Consider the following 14,806-nt stretch of genomic DNA (forward strand, 5'->3'; position numbering starts at 1 on the left):
TTTCTGAAGGTTTTCCGTTTACCAAGTTGCTTATCCATCCCAACAGCTGTATGAGGCAGGTTTTATTACTATCCCCATTATATAAATGAGGGAACTGAGGCTCAGAGAAGTTAAATAACATGCCTAAGGTCGCACAGCCAGTAACTGTGAAGCCAGGATTTGAACCAAGGCCCTTGGGTTCCAGAGCCTAAGCTAAGTAATATAATGTCAGGTGGCAATAAAACAGGTGATGGTAAACAACTCGGTGATGGCTAAGTGGCTAGGGAAGGTCATTCTGAGGAGGTGACATACTAGCAGAGATGTGACTAAAGGGAGGAGGGAGCTGTGGGGATGGGTATCTAGAAGGAACAGCCAGTGGAAGCCCAGAGGTAGGAGCATGCTGGGTATGTTTGGGGTTCAGTGAGGGGCCGGTGTGGCTGCAGCAACAGGCCTAGGGATTCTTGTACCCACTTTGCACATATGACCTTTCAGCATCATAAAAGTCTCATGACATAGATTTTTGTAACTATCCTCACTTGACAGATGGGGAAACTGAGGCTCTGAGCAGTTAACCAATCTGCCCTGGGAGACATACGGCTAGAAAGAGGTGAGGCCTGGACCTGAACCCAGGCAGCTTGACTCCATTGCCCAGCCCCATGGGAAACAGTAGGGAGCAAGTGCCAGCAGGCTGGGAGGGCTGCCTGGAGGAGGTGGATGTCACCAGGACCTAGAGGGATTGGAGCAGCAGGGAGTGGGGAAGGGAGGGTCCTGTACGAAGACCCTCATGGAACATGGCACCTGAATCCATCCCTGGGGGCAGTTCTTCAAGGATGGATTTCCACGCACGGCCCTGACTCGGGTTCCCCCAGACAGGCTCTGCCTAAAGAAAAGGCAGCTGCAAGAGCTTCATTAGTGCCTTGGAAGTCCCAGGAGCACGGGGAGGGGGGTGGGGTGGGGGAGAGGGGGGATGAAAAGGGCTGGAGAAGGGAGCCATCCTAATTTTGGCACACCTGGCAGGGGGCACAGGGACACTTAAAAGGAAGGACCTGGGGCCGGCTGGGCAGGCCCCATCATTGTTCCAGCTGGATCTGCCGTCTGGGCTTCAAATGCAAAACCAGAGTAAAGTGGGGTGGTGGCGCCAGTGGCCTCTGCTCGTCCTTTAATAGACCAAAGGACCCTGGCGGCTTAGCTCTTTTTCCTAATTTAAAGATATTTTCAGGCGTTTGAGAGCTCCCCTACGGTGAAGCAGGAAGGTTGGAATGGGGGGAGGGGGCGATGAAACTCTCATCGTGCTTGCCAGGGAGGATGGGGAGTAGGCCAGGAGGAGGGGGCACTGAGGGTGGGACCCTTGGGGGGTAAGGAGATCTATAGTGTTCTTGGCTCTCTTCTGCCTCAGTTTCCCCTCTCTGGAACCTCGGCCTGCCTCTCCAGAAGGTAGGACATTTGTAGATGTACAAACATCCTGCTAAGGAAAGGGGGGCTCTTTGGGGTCAACCCTGGAGGCCCTGAGTTGGGAGACACTGGGGATATTGCCCCATGCCAGCCCCTGGGCAGGGCAGGGTGCCCAGAGAGAGACGGATGGAGTAGGTTTGTTCCCTCTCAGTTTGGCACCCCTGGTGCCAGGACAGGAAGGAGGGTAGGGAGCCAGGCCAATGGGGTACAGCCACCTCCATGGGGGAGCTCCTTGGCTCGTGTCCCCGGGGGTGGCGTGTGGCGGGGGTGGGGGGGGGGGTATGTGCACCGGAACCAGGAAAGAGCCAGCGAGGGGCGGGGCTGGAGGGCGGGGTGGAGCCCAGCAAAAACTTGTGGGTGGGGGTGGGGTGTCCCTTCCCTCCTGTCCAGGCTCCCCTGACTGCCTTTTTCTCCCATTTTCCTTCCCTCTGTCCTTCCCTCGCCCCTCCCACTCCAGCCCGCCTCCCTTCCTGGACCCTGAGCCCTCCGTCTACCCCCTATCCCTGGCTTGCTCTCCTGGCTCCCTAGGTGCCACCTCGTTGGGCTCCCTTTCTCTTGCCTCCTCCGGGTTCCCAGCCATCACCCACCCCCAGCCCGCCCTCCTCCCTCTGACTGGCTCCCGCCTCCCCTTAGTTCTCCCAGCCTCCCAGCCCCCTCTTCCCTCCCTCTTTCTCTCTCTCCCCTTCCTTCCTTCACCCCAGCCTCTCTTCCCACATTCCCCAGCCGGAGAGAGGGCCGCACTTCCCCCTCCCCGGGCCGGCTGGCTCGGCTTCGCGCCCGCCGCTGGGGCCGCCGCCATCTTGCAGGCTGCCGGGGAGGGAGCCGCGAGCGTGCAATCGAAACAATACATCTTTTATGAAGCGCTCCCCCCACCCCCCGCCTGGAAACCTTACATTAGCGAGGCATTGATTTCCCCCGGCATAGAGGGGCCTCGCGCGCTCCCCCACCCAGGGGCTCGAGGGCCGGGAGGGACTTGCAGAGCGGAGGGGGTCATCCCGGGGGTGGCGGGTAGTCATCGCTCTGGACCGAGAGCCCTGCAGTTGGGACCCTCCCACCCCCACCCCCAAAGCCCGGGGCTCTGAGGGGCAGCCCCCGCAGGTGGGCTCGCTCGGTCATGGGGGACGCCAGGGACCTGGCAGCTGGCCTCGGACTTTGGTTCCCAGAAGAAGGGGCTCCTGGGCTTCTAGTAATTCCTGGACTGAGGGAGCCCAACAGAGCCCCTCATCGACCTTGGCATTGGCCAGAAAGGGCTCAGAAGACCCTCGGTTGCCCCTGGAGCCCGCTCTCTGCGGCCAAGCCAACCAAGTCGTCTGGGACACATGCCCGCCTCGAAGAACCCGCCGTGGCTCCTCCTCCCCTCCCGGCCCTGTTTCCTTCCCCTGTTCTCTTTCATCTTGCCACCTCCCTCCCATCCTTTCCAGTTCCCGCCTACCTCCACCTCTCTCTTGCACTCCCGGTGCCCCCCTGCTGATTGCTTCCCCCCCCCACCCCTTCCCTGCTTGCTAATGGCTCGGTGGCTGGCGGCTCCGCGGCTGCTTCCGGGGGAGTTGAGTTTGCAGCCAGAGGAGACGCTGGAGCTATTGGGGGTGGGGGAATTATACACATAAACCTGGGATAATGAAGGTGGTGCAGCCTCAGATCCTAAGCCCACCCCCACCCCCCATCCCTTCCCACTTAAGGACCAGCCAGGGCTTCCAGGCTCTCCTGAGGTCCCATGGCCCCTGTCATCTCTCTGAATGGGCTACACTACACTGGGTATACGGGGTCCAGGCTAGTTCGGGACACCTCTGATATGTCTCCACACCGGGTCTCAGTTCAATTTGCAGCTTGTCACTTGCCAGCCCTGCAGTCCAGGGGCAAGCAGGGACCAACATAAGGACAGGTGGATTTTCTGGGTCTGAGAACCCCTCCTCCTAGTACCCCACCAGCACCCTGGATCCCCACCTCTCTAGGTGACCTGAGGTCACACTGCCCACAACCTGACATCTTTCATATAATTGAAAAGTCAGACTTGGATTTTCTTGCCCATTCCCCATTTCTGAGCTGTGTGACCTTGGGCAAGTTACTTAACCTCTCAGATTCTGTTCCCTCTAAGTTGAGGACGATAACAACCATCTTCAAATAGAACCTGACTTCACCCACTTCTTCCCACTTCTGTGGCCCCCACCCTGGTCCTGCCCCCATCAGGATTACTTGGATTATCGTGGTTACCTCTGCCTTGGACTCCCTTCTTCTGCCTTCACCCCATCAGGCCTGAGTATTCAGGACGCTGCAGTCCATTCCCATGACTCTTAGATTCAATCCAAATCCCTCACTCAGCCTTTTCTGGATCCCTCTCCCATTGCTTACTCCACTGAGCCTTTGCACCAGCTGTTCCCCCCTCTGGGAACACCCTTCCCCCTAGATCTCACATGGCTGGTTCTGCCTCCTTCTTCAAGCCCCAGCCCCGTGTCACCTCCATGGGATCTTCCCCACCACCTCCAGTTGCTCTCCATCCACCACTTTTCCAGCACTCTCCACCCTCTGATAGTGCCTTGTTTTTGTGTTTTCATGTTTACAGTCTGCCTTACCACTTCCCACTGGAACACAGTCTCTTTTTAGACCCTGACTCTGGTTCTCAGTGTGTCCGACAATATCTGGCATCTACTAGATTTTCAAATATGTGTTGAATAAGTGAGTTAAATAAATAAGAATGTTGTGACTGTGTAAGGGTAAGACAGATGTAAAGTCCTTGACATGTCTCAGGTATTCAATAAACCAGAGCACCTGCCTTCTTCAAGAGGATGGAACCAGAAAAGGATAATCTGTGGCTATATACTCTTGTGGTCACTCCCAGCCCAAAACCTGGGGAGAATATTTGGAGTAGGACATATTCCCCCAGAAGGAAGATATTTGCCATAGGTATATCTGACAAAGGACTCATATCCAGAATATATAAAGAGCACATACAAATCAATAAGAAAAAGAAAACCAAATTGATAAATTGATAGAAGACTTGGACAGTTATCAAAATGGCCAATAAACACATGGAAAAATGCTCAGTGTCATCAGTCATCACAGAAATGTAAATAAAACCACAAGGAAATATCACATTCACCAGAATGGCTAAAATGAAAGACTGCTGATACTAAGTGTTGACAGGATGTGGAGCAATTGGAACTTTTACACACTGCTGGTGGGAATGTAAAATGATACAGCGACTTTGGAAAACCGGCAGTATTTCCTAAAACTACACATACACCTGCAAACAATTCAAACATCCATCAACAGTAGAGTAAATAAACAAATTGTGAATAATCCCTACAATGGAATACTACACAACAAAGAAAAAGATCAGTCTAATAATACTTGCAACAGCAAAAATGATTCCCACAGGTTTAATGTAACATGGAAGACACCAGACAAAGAAGAGGACACATGGTATGGCTCCATTTATATGAAGTTCAAGGACAGGCAAAACTAATCTGTGATGACAGAGTCAGATTGGGGAATATTGACTTCCAGGAAAGGGCATGAGGGAACTTTCCGGAAGGATGAACCTGATCTGGGTGGCAGATACACAGGTATATACACGTGTAAATTTCACTGAGCTGAAACTTAAAAAATCTGAGCACTTTACCTATGCAAATTATACCTCATTCAAAGGGGGTGGGGGGAAGGAAAACAGAGAAGAAAAACGTCCCCTAGAGCTATATGTGACCCATATGCTGGGTGAATCCTGACACTTCCCTCCTCAGACATTTCGCAACAGTCTTCTAGTGTGGACAAAAGTTGGAAAATTTACGCAGTGGCCCCAGATACAGGAGGGAGGTCTAAGGGGGGGGAGCGCCCCTCCTCCATGTCCTGGGACTTGGACCTCTAGTCTCTACTGGCCCTGGGGAATGGGTGGTCCAGTCTGAATGCAAGAGGATGCTCTTGAGGTCTCTTTTCTACCCCTCAACCTCTTCCAGCCCAAGCTGTGGGTCCAGGCAATTCCTGTACCAGAAACTGCTATTGAATCTGGTTGCTGTGGCAACGGGGCCCGAGAGGCCCCAGGAACCCACTGCTTTGCCTTGTTGCGTGGGGAGCTTTTCCCCCTTAAAAGTGAAATGGGAGTGTGGAGAGAGGGAACCCCCTTCTTCTGATCTTGAAAAAGATGCTTCTCCCATAAGCTTTGCCACAAACCTCTCCCTGATTTGGAGAGGAGGGTCTGAGTGGAACACAGACAATGGTTAAGAAAGGAGAGGGAGGCATACACCTCTCCCTGGGTTATACCAGCCCCCTCCTAGGTCCCAGAAAAGCCCGAGAAAATATAGTCTTTCTCCAGCTCTGACTTTTCCCGTTTTTTCACTCATTTTTTCCCCGGGAGGTGTGGGGTGGCAGGTAGAAAGAGCACTGCATTTGGAGTCAGAAGGAAGGTCAAGGGTCCAGCAGCCTCACTGTGTGGCCTCAGCTCATTCCTTAACCTTTCTGTTTCCTCTTTCACAAAACCGAATCTATAATTCCTACTTTATAGCGTTATTGTGAGGACTTAAATGGATTAACACACGCAAAAAGCGATTAAACAACTTCCAGCACACAACTGTCACTCAATACGTCTATTACTGTTTTTATGTTCCAGGTCCTGGGACAATCACTTTTACGTGTAATGATGTATGTAACCGTCACGGCAGCTTTGTGGGAGAGCCATGATCATACCCATTTCATAGATTAGGGAACTGATGTTTGAGCTCCCTTGAAGATGAGGGCATTCTCCAGACTCCCAGTAATCCTGGACCCTTGAACCACCCAATCCTTCAGCTGTAAAATGGGCCCGTGGCTCCCCAGTGAGGGTACAGAGAAGGGCTGCCTGCCCTCTGCCTGTATACATTAAGAGAGTCACAGCTGCTTCAGGACATATGTCCCCAAAAGTCACGATGGCTTTCTGATTCTGTCCCTCCCTCTTTTACAGTCCATGGGGGATGCGGAATTGGATAAGGTAGTTTCCGTGTGGCCTTCAAGACCCACTTTCACCCTCCTCCATCCAGCTTGGGGTGCTGGGGTGGATCAGGGGCTCCCCGGTCCTCTGGCTTCCAGTGGGTTCAGCCACGAGGAGGCACTGGTAGGCGATGGAGTATGGGAGGGGAGTGGAGCCAGCTCTGAGCCTGTCCTGCAAACTGGTCACTCCCCTGACCAGAACCACTGCTCCCAGGGGTGGTGATGGCTCCCCAACCTCACAGGGCCCCAGGTTGCGTGAATGAGCTTTTCCTACAGCTTCCTTAATCTTTATAACAGACCTCAAGCCATGTACCTAAACTGCAGAGTTTGCTTCCCATGGGGACCCTAACCAAAAAGACTTCTTTCTCTTGAGCTTTCCTCTTACCTATATTTAGGGAGACTTTTTAAATATTTAGCTTTTTTTTTTAAAGTTCCACTGTAATTTTATTTTTTAATTTAATTTTATTTTTTAAAAATATTTATTTATGTGTTTGCGCCAGGTGGGCTCCTTAGTTGAGGCTTGCTGGCTCCTTAGTTGTGGTGTGCAAACTCTCAGTTGCAGCATGCATGTGGGATCTAGTTCCCTGACCGGGGAGTGAACCTGGGCCCCTGGTGTTGGGAGCACAGAGTCTTAACTACTGTGCCACCAGGGAAGTCCCTTTTTTTTTTCTTATTACAGGCAGGAAGCACACTCAGTGTGTACCAGAAGACAATAAGTTTTGCCCACATTTACGGCCTTGAGGAAATCACTGTTGATCTTTAGGCGTTTATCCTTCTAATCTTTCTCAGGACAGGACTTTGGGTCAGACAGAGCCGGGCCTGAGTCCCAGCCTGATCACTACATGCTGTGTGATCTTGGGCAAGTTTCTTAACTTCTCTGAGCTTCCATTTCCTCCTGTATATATGGGGTTATCATAGTACACGCTTCATTGGATTGCTGGGAGTTACAAATGCCCAGGAGTTGATAGTTGTTAGCTCTTATTACATATAGCAATGTTATAGGTAGTTTTTCAAATACCCATTCAGGTTTTCTCTAGAAAACAGGATCTCAGCCCTCCTTTTTGTGGCGGAAACAAGTTCTGGTCCCGTTCTGTAGTTCTCAAACCTCACAAGTTTGTTGCCAGGCTGCCATGCTTTTTGAGATCTTATGTAGGTTTTTATAGTTTTTCCATGGGTCTCCTCAAAAATTCAAGCTAATGTTCAAGTGTTTTGAGCATAGGCACCATGCTAGATGCTTGACAAACGTAATTTTTTGTAACCCTCGTAATAACCCATCTTACAGAAGGAGGAATCCAGGCACAGCTAGTGAGTGGTAGAGGCAGGATTTCTCCCATCTCTTGCTTTCATCACCGTTGGTTTGTCCACCTTGAGTAGCTTCCTATGCTCATTTAACATAACCAATTATTACAGTAGTTATTATTGGGTCTAAATTATGAGTAAATAGGCTATAAGTCAGGGCCACAACCATCAGTTCAATTCAACTCCACAAAAATATATTGACCACATGCCAGACCTTATGATTCTCAAGAAAAGATTAATGGGATCCCCATCTTCTTGGAGCTTACAGACCTTCTTGGGCATGTGCTTTGGTTGATGCGTGGACTTGGTGGTATGTGCTTCACTGCATAGATACTCTTTCCTTGCCTTTAGATGCTCAGTTGAGTTCCAGATGGTTAGAGGTGCCCGTAAAAGGACTGGGGACAATATGGTGGTGTTATTAGTGTTACCTTGTCTAGGAGTCTGGGCAGGTCAGGGGGTGGGGAGAAAGCAAAAGAAACTGTCGTCCAGAAGGGTGGGGGCCCAAGCTTTGTCCCCCAGAGGCCTGGATTTGAATCCCAGATTCGTCATTTCCTTGTGATGTGACCTTGGATAAGCTTCTTCACTTTTCTGTGCCTCAGTTTCTCCATCTGAAAAGTAGACCCCGTGCTAGTGACTGCCTCCCAGAACTGGCCTCAGAGCTGAGAAGCTAAGTAAAGCTTTTGACAGCCAGCGGCGGCACACAGCAAGCGCTCAGTAAAGGACAGCAGCGACTATTCCAGTGATCCCTCCAGACTCCCTGGGGGAGTGGCTGGATGGGGGAGTGGCTGGATGGAGGACCCAGATTCTGAACGCACAGGGCTGGTGTGGAGGAGTAAAGAGGGAGCTAGGACTCCAGCCCCAGCTTGGGGGGGGGGGGGCTGCTGAGGACGGGGTGGCGGCGGGGGGCGGGGGTGCTCTGGCCCAACCCCTGCAAGCCTGTTAATCACCTCTCAGGGTCACGGATCTTCATCCAGCCCTCTGTATACTGTTCTCACCTAATCTCTCAGCAGGCGGGCGGGTCTCCAAATCCTCCTTCACTCTCCTTTCCTGCCCTTTCTGGGCAGGGAGGCCCCAGGCAGGGTTTAGCTCGCAGGAATGAAGGCTGGGAACCTGGTACGCTTTGCGGGGGTGGGCTCCTCGCTTCCCCTGTAACACAAGAGGGGCAGTGTGTTGTGTACCCCGGGACATCCCCCTGAGAAGGGCAGGCTGGCACTTCTTCCCCTCTGCCGGCCAGCATGCCAGGACACTGCCCATTTCTCTCCCCCGTCTGGAAACCCACCAATGGATTTGGCTACAAAACCTGGGTAAATGGCCCCTCGTGGCCAGGCCAGCCGTGGCCTCCCACCGTCCCCATCGGGGCTGGATGAGGATTTGGGAGCCGCCAAGCTGCACCGCTGCACTGCTTTGCAGGCTGCCTGGCCTGGGGCCTGGCTGGGCTCTGCTGGTGTAATTAGGCTTTGTCGGAGGAGGGCACCTGGGCTTTCACTGGAGTTGCCCATGCTTTTCAGGCCCTTGGGCGATGCTGATCATTCAGGGGGCTCCCTGGGTGCCTGGGAGGCCTCAGCTCCCACCTTGGAAGAGAGCTCCAGTTGGGTGACAGGAAAACCAGGAGCTCTGCAGGGCTGCCTGCCCTCGTGGGCTGAGTCGAGGGGGAAGTTTGCTTGTGGGAGGCTGGTGGGACGGACGTGCGGTGAGCTAGTCGGGGGCACAGGGGCAGCCTCAGAGAGGCAGCCTGGTGACGTTTTTACAAGCTCTGAAAACAGAGCAACCTGGATTTGAATTCTGCTTCCATCACTTTCTGCTGGGAGACCCTGAGCAGGTGACCATCGCTCAGGGCCTGTTTCCTCACCTGTTATTTGTCGCCTCCTCTGTTTGGGTCGACACCTGCGTGAGTGAAAGGGCCTGGTTCCGAGTTAGTCAGGAGAGAAGGATATCAGGGGACTTCCCTGGTGGTCCAATGGTTAAGAATCCACCTTCCAATGCAAGGGACGTGGGTTCAATCCCTGGTCGGGGAACCAAGATCCCACATGCCACGGGGCAACTAAGCCCCTGCACTCTAGAGCCCGTATGCCGCAACGAAGATCCCTGTGCCACAAATAAGACCCGATGCAGGGCTTCCCTGGTGGTGCAGTGGTTAAGAATCCACCTGCCAATGCAGGGGACAAGGGTTCGAGCCCTGGTCTGGGAAGATCCCACATGCCGCGGAGCAACTAAGCCCGTGCGCCACAACTACTGAGCCTGAGCTCTAGAGCTCGCGAGCCACAACTACTGAGCCCATGTGCCACAACTACTGAAGCCCGCGTGCCTAGAGTCCATGCTCTGCAACGAGAAGCCATGGCAGTGAGAAGCCCGCGCACCGCAACGAAGAGTAGCCCCCGCTCTCTGCAACTAGAGAAAGCCTGCACCCAGCAACGAAGACCCAACGCAGCCAAAAATAAATAAATAAATAAATAAAATAAATGTATTAAAAAAAAAGAAAGAGAAAAGGATATCAACCGGCAGATACCTGAAGGACAATGAGGGGTATGGCGGGCTCCTACCTCCTGGAGGGCTGCAGGCTGGAGCCGACATGAGCATTTGCACTTGCCCTTGCCCAGGTGGCATGGATGGTGTCGGGGGTAAGGTGGGTCTCTGTAGGGGTGGGGGGTTGCCTGTTGGCCCAGGGGGTGGAGAGTCTGGGGAGGCTCCAGTTCACATTTCCCACCCTGGAATACATGATGTAGCTCTGTGGTTTTGTCCGAGTTCAGGGTCAGGCACGAGTGTGCCCTGACCTGGACCTCAGTGGTTGGACTTCCCTGGCACACAGCTGGTGCACACGTGGAGCACACCTTCCAGGCTTCCAGCCGCTGGTCCATCTTGGTCCGGCTCAACCAGCGTCAGAGGGACATTAGACACGTGAGTGGGATCACTTTTGCCGATGAAACTCAAAATTGAGAACATGTGAAGGGTGCTCACTTCATGCCAGACACTGACCTAAGCACCTTGCATTCATTAACTCACAACCACCACCAGTGCTGCTGGCCAAGAACTGTGCTTCCTGACCACCTTGTGGGAGAGGTCGTGTGACTAGTTGTAACCAATGAGCTACAGTGAAACTGACACGCAACATTCCCTCTAGAGCATCTAATTGCCTGTGCATGAACTTCCAAAGCTCTTAGTATTTCCTTCCGGTGTGACAGCCGACAGTGTTCCAGAGTGTTTCAGAATGTGAATGCTCCACTAGTGACTATGATGAGCAAAGCCTCCCCCCTAATGACCCAAAACAGACATGAAACATGAGTGAGAAATAAAGTTTGTGATTTTTCAGCCACTGAGAGGTTGGGTTTCTTTGTTTTTGCAGCCTAGCCTAGTTTCTACTAACCATTCAAAATTACATCCCCATTTTACAGATGAGAAAACTGAGACACAGGTTAAGTCACTTGCCCTCAGTCACCTAGCTAATAAGTGAAGTTTTCAGAGATAGCGTCTAGGCAGTCTGACTCCAGGGACTCTGCTCTTACTTCTAAACTGTCTCTCTGGGTGAGACGGAGTCATTCTGGGGGCCTGGAATGTATGGAAAATTCATAAACCGCGGTGGATCCTGGGTGGGGTTGGTTTCTCCTATCCTATTTCATCTGATTGTTTGGGGCTTTTCATTCCTTTCTCTCTTGAGCACTGGCTCTCCTAGAAGGTTTCCATTTATCACATCCTCTGGGGGAGACACAGGAGGCTGGATGAGAGGACCAGGGAAATTTCTCCTTCCCCAATCCTCACTTAGAAAGTTTAATTCATTCAGCTCAGCCTTGACCTTCTGAGGGACCAATCCTCGCAGACATCCACCCCATTCCCCAGCTCCTCCTACACCCTCATTGTGGTAGCCCCAACCCTTCATCCACTGCTGCCTGTAAGAGCTGGCAATCAGATATTACAAGGGAGAAAAATACCGACGCTAGAGAGCAGAACTCTGAGCTGAGGTTTCAGAAATGTCTTTTCACCTCTTCACCCCAGCCGGCTTCCTTCACCCCCGCCAGCTTCCTTTCCTCTTCCAGGGTCTCTGAGGTCCCCCTGCAGTCCCCAGAGAACCAGAACCATGCCCTCCACCTGCCCTTGGATATTCCCAGGGAAAACTAGCCAAGCAGGGCTCAGGGCACCTTCACGCAAACCTCAGCAACTCCTGTCCTGACCAGTTAACTCGATACTTACTCTACATTAAGTACCAATTGGGCCAATTTTCTGCTGTAATTAAAACCTCTGTAGATGTGTTCCCTGCTCATCAGTGATGAGTTTATTAACCTCCAGCTCTGAAGGAATGTGGGGCAGAGAGGAGAGAAAGACAGAATATGGCTTGCTCTGGGACTGGGAGAGTGGATGCTGGGAGAGGCTGGGTTTGGAACTGTCCTTTCTCCTTGTTTGGCTCCAGGCAGGGGGCAGGCAACTGTGTTTACAAAAGTGTCGGCATCTCTGTGCTTGCTGTTTCTGCAGTGGAGACTCAGAAATATCTGTCCCATCACATGGACCTGCTGCAAACCTGGGCCTGCCATATAACTGATAGTCTTTTGAAAGTCACATTTTCTTGATTACTGACAAGCAGTGTGTCTGGAACCCGGAAACACAGCCCCTTCTAGCTCAGCAATCTGGGCTTGTTTGTTATGTAGCATAACCTAGGCTGTCCTGACTACTACATATTATATCCCCACTTATAGATGGTGAAACTGAGGTCCAGTTTGCTTACTAATCTAGGAGAAACCAAGATAGTTCTTGCCGAGGGAGCCCAGATCCTGGAGAAAGACCTTCAAGGTTGATAAAGGAAGCAGGCCAGGCTAGTCCCCACAACTGCCCAAAGTGAGAAGTTCATGGCTGCCAATCATAGGGCCTGGAAACTCAATGCCTAGTATACCCCTGGCAGCTCAGTCAGCTCCTGTTCATCAGAGAGCACCTGCACGTTGGAGAATGATCCAGCCCCAAGAAGCCACTCTTTAATTTTTTTTTTTTGCTGAGGCTTGTGGCTTGTGGGATCTTAGTTCCCCAGCCAGGAATTGAACCCAGGCCATGGCAGTGAAAGCCCGGAATCCTAACCACTAGGCCACCAGGGACCTCCCTCTTTATTTCTTTTTAATTGGTAGATTTAATTAATTAATTTATTTTTAATATTTATTTATTTGGTTGCACCAGGTCTTAGTTGCTGCAGGAGGGCTCCTTAGTTGCCACATGCAAACTCTTAGTTGTGGCATACATTTGGGATCTAGTTCCCTGACCAGGGATCGAACCCGGGCCCCCTGTATTGGGATCATGGAGTCCTATCCACTGCGCCACCAGGGAAGTCCCTAAATTTTAGTTTTTAGAGCAGTTTTACATTTATAGAACAATCGTACAGATAGTGCAGACACTTTCTATACCCCCCCACCCCCCGCCAATTTCTCCTATTATTAACATCTTGCATTAGTTTGGTACATTTGTTACAATTGATGAACCAGTATTGACGCAGTATTACTAACTAAAGTCCACAGTTTACGCTAGGGTTTACTCTCAGTGTTGCATGTTCCATGGGTTTTGGCAACTGCATGATTTCACAGATCACCACTACAGTATCATACAGAACAGTTTCACTGCCCTGAAAATCCCCTGTGCTTCAGCTATTCCCCCCTCCCCCCCCCCAAACTCCTGGCAACAGTAGTTCTTTTTTTTTTTTTTTTTGGTACGTGGGCCTCTCACTGTTGTGGCCTCTCCCGTTGTGGAGCACAGGCTCCGGACGCTCAGGCTCAGCGGCCATGGCTCACGGGCCCAGCCGCTCCGCACATGTGGGATCTTCCCGGACCGGGGCACGAACACACGTCCCCTGCATCAGCAGGCGGACTCTCAACCACTGCGCCACCAGGGAAGCCCAACAGTAGTTCTTTTGATTGCCTCTATTGCTTTGCCTTTTCCAGAATGTCATATAGTTGGAATCATAGTCTGTAGCCTTTTTGGACTGGCTTCTTTCACTTAGCAACATGCATTTAAGTTTCCTCCATGTCCTCTTGTAGCTCATTTCTTTTGACCATTGAATACTATTCCATTCTTTATTTATTTATCTTTGGCTGCATTGGGTCTTCGTTGCTGTGCGTGGGCTTTCTCTAGTTGCGGTGAGCGAGGGCTATTCTTTGTGGTGGTGGTGCATGGGCTTCTCATTGCGGTGGCTTCTCTTTGTTGCAGAGCACTGGCTCTAGCCACGTGGGCTCAGTAGTTGTGGCTCGCGGGTTCCAGAGCGCAGGCTCAATAGTTGTGGCACATGGGCTTAGTTGCTCCACGGCAGGTGGGATCTTCCCGGACTGGGGCTTGAACCCGTTGTCCCCTGCATTGGCAAGCAGATTCTTCACCACTGCACCACCAGGGAAGTCCCCATTCTTTACTTTTAAACATCCGTTTTATCACCAGGGCTCTACCTTGTCACCTCATGTGTATTGCTTTGTAGGGAGGACTTCAATCCAAGAAACACCTGGGAAGGAATAACCTCATGAAATAAGAGGGCTGTCTTGGAAGTCTGGAGTGGGGTCCAGTCCCCACCATGGCTCAGCATCACGTCCAACTTCTTGCCCTGAATCCTTCTGGCCACCATCTCCACGTGTCACCTTTTTAGGTGTGCTGGAGTGTCTGCTAGCAATTCTGCACTTCTGGGAACTACGTGTCTGAAACTCCGTTGTCAGCCTGGCTTTAGGGAGGAGCCGACAATTAAGAGGCATTCACGCGAGATTTGTCAGGCAGAAGAGAGACAGCAGCCATCGTTGCTCCCGTCCATGGCGAGCAGCAACTCAGGCCTTGGCACGTGGCCGTTGTGTGGCTTTTGCTGGCACCTTCTGGGCGTCTTCCTGCAAATCGCCTACTTTGATGTTGAGAGCTGGGAGTTGAGATTATCAGCAATGATTCTCCATAGTTCCTGTACGCTCTGCCCTCTTGGATGCTGGCGGGACTTTCTCCATCCCTACCGGGAGGTTTGCAGCCTGATTCCCAGCATTAAACCCCTTCCTGTTGAAATACCTAGAGTGGATTCTGTCTTCCTAGCCTGAGCCTACCCAATGCAGTGGGATTATGGGAAGAATGGAATATCAGCTACCGATAAGGGAAGATCTCCAGCCTGGCCATATGGACATTCACCTGCTCTCAT

Source organism: Tursiops truncatus, chromosome 3 (assembly GCF_011762595.2).
Source record: "Tursiops truncatus isolate mTurTru1 chromosome 3, mTurTru1.mat.Y, whole genome shotgun sequence".
Lineage (NCBI taxonomy): Eukaryota > Metazoa > Chordata > Mammalia > Artiodactyla > Delphinidae > Tursiops > Tursiops truncatus.